The sequence below is a fragment of the Gracilinanus agilis genome, chromosome 5, assembly GCF_016433145.1.
Source record: "Gracilinanus agilis isolate LMUSP501 chromosome 5, AgileGrace, whole genome shotgun sequence".
Lineage (NCBI taxonomy): Eukaryota > Metazoa > Chordata > Mammalia > Didelphimorphia > Didelphidae > Gracilinanus > Gracilinanus agilis.
In genome coordinates this window covers 95989864-96003619 of record NC_058134.1, presented here as the reverse complement: position 1 = coordinate 96003619, position 13756 = coordinate 95989864, and positions in this window count along the sequence as shown.

Genomic DNA, 13756 nt, shown 5'->3' with positions numbered 1-13756 from the left:
CTTACAGATACCATCATAGAGGAAAGCTTTTTAACCTTTTGGGGTGTCCCCAATATCCCTACTACACTCATTGAGCCAATAGAGTAACAAGCTGAATCAGGTGTGGTTCTCAATACAAACCTGGAAGCTCCAGTATCCAAAAGACAATCATAAGTGTCACCAACTTTTAATGTTATGTGAGGCTCATTAGTATGGGGGAGGGCAGTGGATAGGGACAACAGGCAGTAGAATATCAGGATCTGGAAAATCAAAGGCTGAATCCTTTGATTCCCATGCCCTAACCCCCCCATATACCTTCATAATGTTTTTTTTTAATTTTTAAACCCTTAACTTCTGTGTATTTGTTCCTTGGTGGAAGAGTGGTAAGGGTAGGCAATGGGGGTCAAGTGACTTGCCCAGGATCACACAGCTGGGAAGTGTCTGAGGCCAGATTTGAATGAAGGACCTCCTGTCTCTAGGCCTGGCTCTCAATCCACTGAGCTACCCAGCTGCCCACCTTCATAATGTTTTTGTAGTTCCTTGGGCTCTCCCTTGAGGGGCATTAGCACCAGAGTAGTGTGTAGACAAGCTCCACTTAGAAGATACTGTTTGGGGGTCATTTTTGTGGGTTATCTGCCTGATTATCAGTTCTGAAATTGCGATTCCTATAGTTATTGTTCTGATAGTTATTGTTTCTGAAATTAGTATTTTTTCTATAGTTATTATTACTGTTATTATTATTATTCCTAATTTTCTGTGACAAATTCTTGCAATTCATCATTAAGTGACCCTTCTTGTTACAGAAGTGGCAGGTCAGAGATTGATAATTAGACTCTCTGAGAGGGGCAAGTGGTATTGGTATAATATCATTATGCCCTCTTTCCTCTTTTTTTTAATTTTATTTTGTAATGATTTCAGTTCTTTTTGTATGGTCTCCAATACATCATTAGTTTGTACCCTTTGTCTCTTCATGTCCTTTAGTGGCATACACAGCTATTCTCCTTAATTCATCCAGATCCATTTCTGGCCATTTGGGACAATGCATCTTAAAGTAATCCTGGTAGAATTATTTACAAATTGTCACCTTATTTGTCTTATGCCTTGCTCTGTTGATAAATCTAAGTCCAAATATTGACCTCCCAATTCAATAAGCCTGTCCACAAAATGAGAGAGTTTCATCGTCATTTTGCATTAGGTGATCAAATTTGGTCCAGTTATCTGGATGTTCTGTACATTCTTTCATTGCTTTTAATATTGCAGTCCTAGCATTATTTAACTGCACATATTCCTTAGGATCATTGTAGTTCCAGCAAGGATCCTTGTGTGGCTAGTGTACTACATTTCATCCTTGGGCCTTATTTACATGAGAGTTGATGTTGTTTCTTTCTCTCTCTGTCAGGAAGATCTGGAGTAATTTTTCCACATCCTTCTAGGAAGGATTGTAATGGGAAAATATGTCTTCCATCTTTTTCATTACAGCTATGGGTTCGTTGCTATAATTTGGAACATTTTTTAAAATTATTTGATATCTTGAAGAGTGAATGGAGTGTGGTGTGTTAAATTTATCACATCCCCAGATCAGTCTAATCTAGGCACTTCCCTTCAAGGGAAAAGGTTATCACAGGAATCAGGATCATATGAATCAGAATCATAGTGTGGCTTTAGTTTCTTTTTAGTCATTTTGGTACTTACCAACAGGGGCAGAACAGGTCTTTTGAGGTGTTTGTGTGCTTACTGTGGCATGGGTAGGAACTGGTACAGTCTTTGTTGGGGTTGATTGTGGGTTGGGAGAAGGGACTGGAGTGTCAGGAGAAGGAGGAGGGGAGGGAGGATTGGACAGGAGATGCACAAGTTAAGAGAGGAATTTCCTTACATCTGTCTCTGTCTCCATTTCAGGGAAAATAGGAGAAATAACTACTTTCCTCCTTTAGTATTTTGGGAACACCCTTGCAAAATTTTGAATCAGATTTTTGAATTGGATACTCCCCAAATTTTGAATTAGATATTTGAATTGGATACTCCTTTTCTAGTGCATTATGCATAGGATATTTGAAATTGGCCAGTTGGATTTGTACTGCTTAGACCTGGGCTGCAGTTTCCTATTTGGAGCCTTCTGCATGTTATGGGAAATTAAAAAAGTAAAATTTCCTATCAACATCAAAAGGAGGAGGCATTCAGAAACCATAAAGGCTTCCAATTTGGCAAAAGCCAAAAGGCTCCCTTGTATAGAAGTGATCATATTGAGTAGCTTCTATTGATTTCTTCATTTAGTCAGCTAACCCCAATTATTTATTTATTTTTTGTTTGGTGTATTTATTTATTTAGTTTTAGCTGCAAAAATTTATTTTTTTATTTATTTGGTTTTGCTATATATTATGCATTATTGGTGCTGCCCTCCAGTGGCAGAAAGGCAGCACTGTAGGTTAGCAGAATAAAGGGAGGGGGGAACACACTGAATGCTCAGTGCTGGCCTCTAGTGGCCAAGATTCAGTACTATGGGGAAAGGAGAATTAGGGGTGGGACTAAAAGTGGGCCTAGTGCTAGTAAGGGTGTGAAGGGGTGGAGTTAAAGCTGAAATGGATGAAGAGGGTATAATAGAAGCCCTCCTGGCTGAAAATCAAGGTAAGTGGAGATTTATTTATTTGGGGATTTTTAGTATTGCCTTTTAAAAAGGCAAAATCGCTCCAGAGGGAGAGATTGAAGCTAGATAGGTAAGGTAAGGGGCAGTAGGTAGTTTTGAGAATTAGACTGGGGTGGATGGAAGTCAGAGAGGCACGGTGGTTTTTCCAGACCCCTACTGGTTTTTGTAGGCAGACCCCCTACTGGGTTTTAGCCAAGCAAGGCGAGGGAGATTTAGATCTGAAACCCCTGCTGAAGCAGAGGAGCCCAGCAGGAGTTTAGTAGGGGAAGGGACCCTGGCTGGGCTGGGTTTTGGGCGGGAAAATTTTTTACTTACCAGTAGGCAATAAGGTTTATAGGCAGGCAGGTAGGTCCAGGTCCAATCTGGTCACCAAGTATTGTGTGGGAAGGATATAAAGGTGATAGGAGGAAGGTAAGGATAGGAGAAGGATGGGAAAGGAAGGGAAGAAAGGGAGCCCAGCCATAGCCCCCAGCCCCTGTAGGGGAAATTGACCCAAGATCTTCAGAGCTTAATAAAGATTATGTAGCACTTATTGTTAGAATAGCTAGGTTTTTTCTTTTTCCGGGAAGATGCAGCTTAGACAGAGTGAATCTTAAAACCTCCATACCCTTACACACCAAGATAGAAAACAGTGTGCTTCGAGAAGAAAGAGGACCAAATCTAATAACGGGACATTGCAGGGGGAACCCTACTGCAGCATAACTAAAGAGGTATGCCAAGAAAAAGGCTTCAATTCTTGAACTCTTGGGTCTGAGGGTGTAGAAGAGGAATCCCAGGAACTCAGGATGCCTCTCCCATGAGCTGTGCTGAGTCTCCAGCAGTCCGGGAAATCTCAGGGCCAGTGGGCACACCAGTTGGGAGAGAGGGCCTTGCTGGCACCAGACTCAGGGAGTTAAACACAGGCACTGGAGAAGTGACTGGAGGAGAAAACCAGAGAAACACAGCAAAAACTCCCAGAAGATGGTGGCGTAGAGAGAGCCAAACCCCAGACTGCAGACAGATTGGCTTCCTCATACCAAGATAGATAATGCAGGGCTTCAAGAGGAAAGAAAAAACAGATAAAACACAGTGGACAGAGCAGGGGGACCCTACTGCTGGAGAGCTCAGTTCATGAAAACACTCCTTCTTGTCCCCCCACATTTTTTGTTGTTTTTGTTTGTTTTTCCCTCCCCTAGAGGTTTTAGCCTCAGGGTAGATTAAGCAATAAGATTAATCCAATCAATACAGGATTAATCCCAACAATTGGACAGACAAGAAGTCTTCAGAGGGCAGAGAAAGTAACTACAATCCTCCATTGCCAGCTGGGGGAAGATCTTTCATCAAAGATCATTAAATACATGTGCTCAAACTAGCAGAACAAGGAAGGAAAAAAATATAAGAAAGCAACAGAAAAAGAGAAAAGAAATGACAAATGACAGCTTCTTTCAAGGAAGTGAAAAGAGAGCAAATGAAATAGAAATAAAAGAGGAAGTAGTTCCAGCGAACTGGACCGAGGCTTTGGAAGATCTCAAAATTCAATTAACTTGAGAATTTAAAATTCAATTAACTCAAGAACTTCAGGAACTCAAAAAACAATCAAGAGAGGCTGCAGACAATTTGAAAAAGGAAATACATGAACTAAAGCAAGAAAAAAAAGCAAGCAAATAAAAATAAATAAAGTCTTAAAAGCCAGAATTGGCCAGCTTGAAAATGAAGCAAAGAAGGCAAAAGATGATCTACAAAGAAAATCAGACCAGAAAGAGAAGGATGACCAAAAAGCCAGGGATGAAATTCAGTCTTTAAAAAACAGAACTCAACAACTAGAAGCAAATGACTTCACAAGGCAGCAAGAATATATTAAACAAAATTTAAAAAATGAAAAATTTGAGGAGAACATGAAACATCTCATTGATTCAACCAAAGATCTGGAGAACAGAGCTAGAAGAGACAACTTAAGAATTATTGGTTTACCAGAACATCATGATAAAATAAAAAGTTTAGATAGCATTTTACAAGCAATTATCAGAGAAAATTGCCCAGAAATTCTTGAATAAGAGGGAAAATGGAAATTGACAGAATCCACAGATCACCTCCTACATTTAATCCACAACTGACAACTTCCAGAAATATTATAGCCAAATTACAAAACTACCAGATGAAGGAAAAAATATTACAAACTGCTAAAAAGAAGTCATTCAGATATCAGGGAACCATAGTTAGGATAACACAGGATCTGGCTGCATCTACACTGAAGGACTGGAAGACATGGAACACAATATTCCAGAAAGCAAGAGAACTGTGTCTACAACCAAGAATCAACTATCCAGAAAAACTAACTATATTATTGTAGGGGAAAGTATGGTCATTCAATAAAATCAAGGACTTCCAAACATTCATCAAGAAAAAAACTGGACTTAAACAGAGAGTTTGCTACCTAAACCCAGGACTCAAGTGAATCAATATAAGGTAATCAAGAGAATGGGGGTAGGAGAAAAAAATTCTTTTCTTTAATGGACACAACAAGTTAAATCAATTTATATCCCAAGAAGAAAAGAAGGTATTGGTAAATATTAAAAATTGTTATTACCAACAGGGTAACTAGAAGAAGTTTACATAGAGGGAACAGGCACAAACTGTATAGGATGAAATGTTAAGCAAGATATATGTGTGTGTGTGTGTGTGTGTGTGTATGTATGTATGTAGGTATAAATATATACAAAACTGGGGGGGGGAAGAAGATAATAATAAGAAAAATAGGAAAACAGACAAAAAAGGAATAAATTTATATTCCATAAAGAAGTGTGTGGGATCAACAGGGAAAAATAACAATACACTGTAAGGGTAAAGAGGTTAGAGAGAGGAAATATTCAATACTTAAGTGCACTGAAATCAACTTAAAGAGAGAAGAACAATCAGATCCATTGGGGCAGAGAATTGATTCACACCCTATAAAGAAGTAGAAGGGTAACAAACAGACCAGTGGGGAGGGAAGCAATACTAGGGAGGGAGAGGGCTTGGGGGGGGGGGAGTGTGGCATGGCTTTAAAGAACAATAACAGGGGAATAAGAAGGGAGGGGGGAGAAAGGGAAGTACAACAAGGGAGGGGATTATGAGAACTGATTAAAAACAAAACACTGGTATAGAAGGAAACAGTGAAAGAAGAAAGGACATAACTAGGAGAGAGAATCAAAATGTCTGGGAATGCACAGTTGATAATTATAACTCTGAATGTGAATGGGATGAACTTGCCCATAAAACGGAAGCAAATAGCAGAGTGGATTAGAAACCAAAATCCTACCATATGTTGCTTACAAGAAACACACATGAGATGGACAGGCATACATAGAGTGGAAATGAGAGGATGGAACAAAATCTTTTGGACTTCAAATGAGAAAAAGAAGGCAGGCGTGACTATCATGATCTCTGACAGAGCCAAAGTAAAAATAGATAAGGTTAAAAGAGACAGGGAAGGTAACTACATCCTAGTAAAAGGCAGTATAAACAATGAAGAAATATCAGTACTCAATATGTATGCACCAAATGGTGTGGCTTCCAAATTTCTAAAGGAGAAGCTAGTGGAGCTCAAGGACAAAATAGATAGCAAAACCATACTAGTAAGGAACCTCAACCTTCCCCTATCAGATCTAGATAAATCAAACCAAAAAATAAATAAGAAAGAGATAAGAGAGGTGAATGAAACCCTAGAAAATTAGAGTTAATAGATATATGGAGAAAAGTAAATAGGGACAAAAAGGAATATACCTTCTTTTCAGCAGCATATGGAACATTCACAAAGATAGACCGTGTAATAGGGCATAGAAACATGGCAAACAAATGCAAAAAAGCAGAAATAATAAATGTAACCTTCTCAGATCATAATGCAATAAAATAGTTATTAGTAAGAATATATGGAAAGGCAAACCAAAAACTAATTGGAAATTAAATAATATGATTCTCCAAAATAATTTAGTGAAAGAACAAATCACAGAAACAATTAATAATTTAATTGAAGTCAATAACAATGATGAGACATCTTACCCAAACCTATGGGATGCAGCCAAAGCAGTTCTAAGGGGAAATTTTATATCACTGAGTGCATATATTAACAAATTAGGGAGGGCAGAGGTTAATGAATTGGGCATGCAACTTAAAAAACTAGAAAATTAACAAATTAAAAATCCTCAGATGAAAACTAAATTAGAAATACTAAAAATCAAAGCAGAAATTAATAAAATCGAAAGTAAAAGAACTACTGAATTAATAAAAAAAGACTAGAAGCTGGTGTTTGGAAAAAAACAGATAAAATAGACAAAGTGCTGGTAAATCTCATTAAAAACCGGAAAGAAGAAAACCAAATTAACAGTATCAAAGATGAAAAGGGAGACCTCACCTCTAATGAAGAGGAAATTAAGGCAATCATTAAAAACTATTTTGCCTAATTATATGGCAATAAATTTAGCAATGTAGGTGATATGGATGAATATTTACAAAAATATAAATTACCTAGATTAAATAATCTGATATCAGAAAATAAATTGAACAAGCCATCAAAGAACTCCCTAAGAAAAAATTGCCAGGGCCTGGTGGATTCTCAAGTGAATTCTATCAAACACTCAAAGAACAATTAATCCCAATACTATACAAATTATTTGATATAATAAGCAAAGAAGGAATCTTACCAAATTCCTTTTATGACACAAATATGGTACTGATTCCAAAGCCAGGCATACCAAAAACAGAGAAAGAAAACTATAGACCAATCTCCTTAATGAACATAGATGCAAAAATCTTAAATAGAATGTTAGCAAAAAGACTCCAGCAAGTGATCAAGAGTGTTATCCCTCATGATCAGGTGGGATTTATACCAGGAATGCAAGGGTGGTTCAACATTAGGAAAACCATCCATATAATTGACCATATTAACAACAAGCTAACAAACAAAAATCACATGATTATCTCAATAGATGCTGAAAAAGCCTTTGACAAAATACAACACCCATTCTTACTGAAAACACTAGAAAGTATAGGAATATAGAAGGTCCTTTCCTAAAAATAATAAACAGTTTATATCTTAAACCATCAACAAGCATCATATGCAATGGGGATAAATTAGAAGCCTTTCCAATAAGATCAGGTGTGAAACAATGATGCCCATTATCACCTCTATTATTTAACATTGTACTAGAAACACTAGCAGTAGCAATTAGAGAAGAAAAAGAAATTGAAGGTACCAGAAAGGACGACACTAATGTAACTATCAATAATATGTAAATAAGTCTTGACTGACCACACATGTTAAAACCAGTGGAAATGCGAGTTAGCTATTAGGGGAGGGGAGTTTGAAGGGGTGGAGGGTAAAGTAAAAACATGAATTTTGTAACCATGGAAAATTTTTCTAAAAATAAAAAATTAATCAAAAAAAAGAATAGCTAGGTTTTTATTTAGTTAGGAAAGGGAAAGTTAGGTAGGGGAAAAAGGTCTCCAGCTTTGAGATAGCCTCCAGGGTAGAGAGAGTGAAAAGGCGCCAAAACTCTCTATTTTATACTTTTTCTGACATCTCCCACAAAGGAAGTGGGCGGTGTCGGGGGAAATTGTAGCAGGGAGTCCTGGGAGATGTAGTCTCCCATGGATTAGAATAATTTTTAAAAGACACAAAAGTTAAGATTTTTTGAATGATTAGCCCCAATCCAGGACTCACATTATGTAATGTTAAAGCTGCCATAGTTCAGATGTTTTGTGAAAGTTCTGACCTTTCTCATATTTTGCTTTAAAAGCTCTTCTGAACAGAGTTTCTTCCTTTTCTCCCAACAACAGAGAAAAAGCAGAGCTAATTAATTCCATTTTTAGTTTTGTTTTGTTTTGCTTTTTTTTTTTTTTACAAGAATGATCTTTGTATTGGAAAGAAGGGAACAAAAGTGGCTAATGGGAAGTTAAAACTGAAGATAAGTAAAGAGATTATAAGAAAGCATTTAGCTTCTCTTGATGAATTCTAATCATCTGGCTGATAAACTATATCCTTGGGTTCTGAAAGACTTGGCAGATGCAATTGATGAACCATAATTACTTATATCTGAAAGTTCATGGAGAACAGAAGAGCTATTATAGAACTTGAGTTCAAATATTACCTCCATTTTCAAAGAAGAGGTTTAAATCTATAAACTATAGATGAGCTACCTTAACTTTGATTCCTCAGAAAATCCTCTAGTGCATTAATAAAGTGATGGTTGACAAAACATATAGAAAAGGAAGCAGTAATGACAAAGTATGGCTTCATCATGAATGAGTCTTGGTAACCTTAGGTCAAGCTAACCTTATTTCTTTTTTGGGGGGGGGCAAGGTTATTCAATACTGGTAGGTCAAGTGAATACTATATCTTGAGAGGTCTAACTTTTAGCCAAAAATGTGATAAAATATCTCATGTTATAAGCTCCTTGAGGGTTGGGACAATCTTTTTTGTATTTTTGTTTGTTGGTTTCCCCCATGCTTAGCACATACTGGGCACAAAGTGGGCACTTTATAAATGTTTACTAATTGATAGTTTTGATCTATCTGTCCTGATTAGAAACCATATCTGGAACACTGATTTCAGTTCAAATACATGGCTGAGTTAGAGCATGTCAAGAAGATGAAAGAATGGTGATGGGTCTTAAGTCTAATGCCAATGATTGGTAGAAGAACTGGCAAAAGAAAAGGCCACCCTCTCTTTTGCCACTCCCTCCCACAGGCACCCCTCACTCCTAATGCATGATAACTGTCTTCAAAAACATTCCTTAAAAAGCTATCATGTGGAAGAAGGATTTTACTTAAACTAATTGATCCTACATGGTTGAACTAAGAAATAATAGATGGAAATTTCAGAGAATTGAATTTAGGCTGAATGGAAGAACAAATTTTCTTACAATTAAATGATAGAATTTTGAGCTTAAATGGTTCACAGAGAGCCTCTGCTCCTCTCATTTTACATATGAGGAAGTTGAAGCACACAGAATTATATGACTTACCCAAAGTCACACAGGTAGCAAGTAACAGAACCCTGATTTAAAATCAGATCATCAAGACATATATCTTGCATAACTATAAATTTAGACCTAGAGGAGAGCTTAGAGCCATCTAGCCCTACACTCTTATTTTACAAATGAGAAAAGAGGTCAAGGGAATCACCCAAGATCTTACAGTAGGGACCAGTTGTCCTTACTATATCTAAATGAGAGATAGGATTTGAACTCAGGCTCTGATTCCAAAGCCAGGGATCTTTTCATAGACTTCCAATCAATTTATCCTTCTACTACACCTCATTACCTCTTTCAAAACTGCTCTCTAAGTAGAAACACAGAAGAAAAACAACTGCTTGATCACATGGGTGGATGGGGATATGATTGGGGATGTAGACTAAATAGTCACCCTAGTGCAAATATCTAATATGGAAATAGGTCTTGATCAAAGATACATGTAAAACCCAGTTGAATTGGGTGTTGGCTATGGGGGGAGACTTGTGGGAGAGAAAGAACATGAATTATGTAACTATGGGAAAACATTCTAAATTAATTCATTAAATAAAATTTTCAATTAAAAAATGCTCTCCAAGGGGATTGGCAAAATTGGGATGCTAATGCCTTGCTAGTGGAGTTATGAATTGATCCAACCTTTCTGGAAGGCAATTTGGAATTATGCCCAAAGGGCTTTAAAATGAATGCCACTAAGTTTGTATTCCAAAGAGATTTTTAAAAATGGGGATGGGCCTGTTTGTACAAAAATATTTATAGTAACACTTTTCATGGTGGCAAAAATAATTGGAAAATGAGAGGATGTCCCTCGATTGGGGAATGGCTGAACAATTTTAGTATATGAAGGTGATAGAATATTATTTTGCTATAAGGGATGGTAAATTACTTGGTTTCTATTAGAACTGGAAGGATCTATATGAACTGATGCGGAGTGAAATGAGCAGAAACAGGAGAACATTATACACAGTAACTGAAATGTTACGGGACGATCAAGTTAATAGACTTTGCTACTAATAGCAATGCGATGATCCAGGACAATCCCAAAAGACTTATGAAGAAGAATGCTATCCAAATCTAGAGAAAGGACTATAGGAGAAATACAGAAGAAAAACATATCATTTATCACTTGTTTACATGGGTATATATTTTGGGGTTTGGGTTTTAAGATATTATTACAAAAATAAATAATATGGAAATAGATTTTGAGGGATAATACATATATAACCCAGTGGAATTGCTTGTCAGCTCTGGGAAGGGGAAGGGAAGATGGAGGGAGATAACATGAATCATGTAACCATGGAAAAATATTTTTAAAATAAAATTTAACAAAAATGCTCTCCGAAAGTGGAATAGGCTGCCTAGGGTGGTACTGGGTTCTCCATTGAGGGTATTTCTTACTAGAGATTCTTTTCAGATACAGATAGAAGTAGATGGCCACTGAGGTCCCTTCTAACTGAAATTCAGGGAGCCTATGATTCTGTGATTCCTGGTGTTAATTAAGGTTGATCAGGACTTTAAAGCCTCTTCCAATCCAGAGATTCTATCTCTTGACTCTCAACCCAATCCTCTTTCCACTAATTTATCATCATGATTACAGAAAGTTAAATCTAGAAACTATTTTAAAAATATCTAATTTAATCTCCTCAATAGATATCAAGAGATAAAATGAAATATAAATAGTTATATGTTGTCATCAATTAATCAGTCAACCAGGCATTTTCTATGTACCAGGTACCATGCTAGGCATTGGAGATACAAAGACAAAAATGAAACAATTCCCTTTCTCAAACTGAAATTCTATCATGGAAACGACATGTACACATTTAAGTACATTTAATATAGCCACAAAGTTAATGCAAATAATTTGACACCACTAGGACAATGGTGTCAAACTCAAATAGAAATAGATCCCTGCTGGCCACATATTGACTTAGAAAAACACAATTTAACAGGATCTATGTTGTATTCCTATTTCTTTTGTTAAACCATTCCCAATTAGATTTTAATCTGGTTCTGGCCCTCTGTGAACAGTGAATTTGATACTGCTCTTCTGTTAATTTGTGGTGCTTGAGTTAAACTACTAAGCAAAAATGAGGAGCAAGGCACTAGGTTAAGTTAATTGATTGAATATATGAAATGAAGAAGAATGAGGAACTGAGGATGATTCTAAGTTAACAAATCTGAGTAATTGTAAGGCTAGTGATACCTTCTACAGAAGAGGAAATTCAAAAAAGGTATAGATTTTGAGAGAAAGATAATGATTTCTTTTGGGAGCCTGCCAGTTCTGAGATACTGATGGGTCATACAATTAAAAATGCTCAGAAGGTATTTGGAAACATGGAGGGGAACAAATACATATGCATCCACTGATCTGGAAGTTATCTGCATTATAATTTGCTTTGTAAGGCAAATGGTAGTCTATGAGATATGTCTAAGTTTTAGCTAACAGTGCTGCCATGATCATCTTGTATCAATTTTTTTCTTTCTCTTTTTTATTATTTCCATGAGGAAGAAGCTCCTAAGAACAGGTTCCAGTTCTTAATTATATTTGTACCTTCCCCACTATCTGATGGGGCTAGATGGCACAATGGTTAGAGAGGTAGGGATGAAGTCAAGAAAAGCTGAGTTCAAATCCAGCCTAAGACATTTATTAGCTTTGTGACCCTAGGCAAGTCACTTAACCCTGTTTGCTTCATTTTCTTCCTTTCTGAAATGAGCTGGGGAAGGAAATGACAAACCACTCCAATATCTTTGCCAAAAATACCCAATATGGGGCCAAGACTGAAAATGACTAGACAACAACAGCAACACTCTCTGGTACAGCACTTTTCACATAATAAATAAAAAATGAAAGAAAAGGTTTCTGGATCAAAGGGTAACAATATAGTTTTATAGCTCTTGCTAAATATTTTGAGATCTTTCTCCAGAAAGATAAGAATAATTTACAGTGCTTTTGGCAATATTTGTGAACTTATTTCCTTGCTGCCTTGCCAACACCAGTTTTAAGCATTTAATTTTTGCTAATTTATTTATTTTTTAAAACCCTTACTTTCTGTCTTAGTAACAACTCCAAGACAGAAGGGTAAGGGCTACGCAAACAGGGGTAAGTAAACTTGTCAAATATCACACAGCTAGGAAGTATCCAAGACCAGCTTTGCTATGTTCTCCCAATTCTACATCAGGCTCTTATCCACTGTGCCACCTACTTGCCCCAAACTAAGTTATTTTTAACAATATCTTAAATCTTTTAATTTGCATTTTTGCTAATTAATTGCTAATTGTATTGTATAGTCTTCTGTGTTACATTTCCATGGAGATTTGTTATTTGTATTTCTTCATATGTCTGTTCCCAGCTTTGCCAACTATAGTTATACAACCTTTAGCAATTCCTTCACTTCATGGAGCCAGCCTCAGTTTCCTTAACTGTACATGAAAGGGTTAGACTAGATCAGGAGATCTTAGTTTTTTATTTAATTTGATAAATATATTTCAGTGAAATTAGTTTCATTTGTAATTCTATGCTTTTTCTTTTGTATATTTAAAAGCATTCTGTGGAGACATCCATCATGAGACATCCAAAGGGGAGCATGACACAAAATGGCCAAATGGCCCTTTCGAGCAGAAAATTTCTAAGATCCCTTCCAGTTGTGAAATTTTACAACTCTGTGACCACTTATTAAGTGATCTCATTGTTTACCTTAAATATTTGTATAGATTTTCCATATGTTCTACATAGTAAGCTTCTTAAAATGGATTTTGTGAGTAGATTTAATCTAATTTATTTGTATATGAATCCTCATACCCTTGCACAGTGCCTGGAAGTAGGCCCTTAATAAATACCTATTAGATTTTTCCCCCCATTCTTTTGTCTCTTTGACATTTATTTTATGGAATCCCACTGTGCCTTTTAATTTTATATCTGAACACATCTGGTAGCTTTTATTCCTCCTATCATTAGAAATCTCCTCTTCAGAGTTGAGATGAATATGCTATTTCATCTTATCCCATTTTTAAAAATATTGGTTCTTAAAATAGTTGATTCTTTGAATTACTAAACTTTATTATTGTCTATAGAATGATGGATGGGTTGAAGTCTTCTGTGTATATCTCAATATTTATTCTCATTATATTGCTTCTATTTTGTCATATCTTA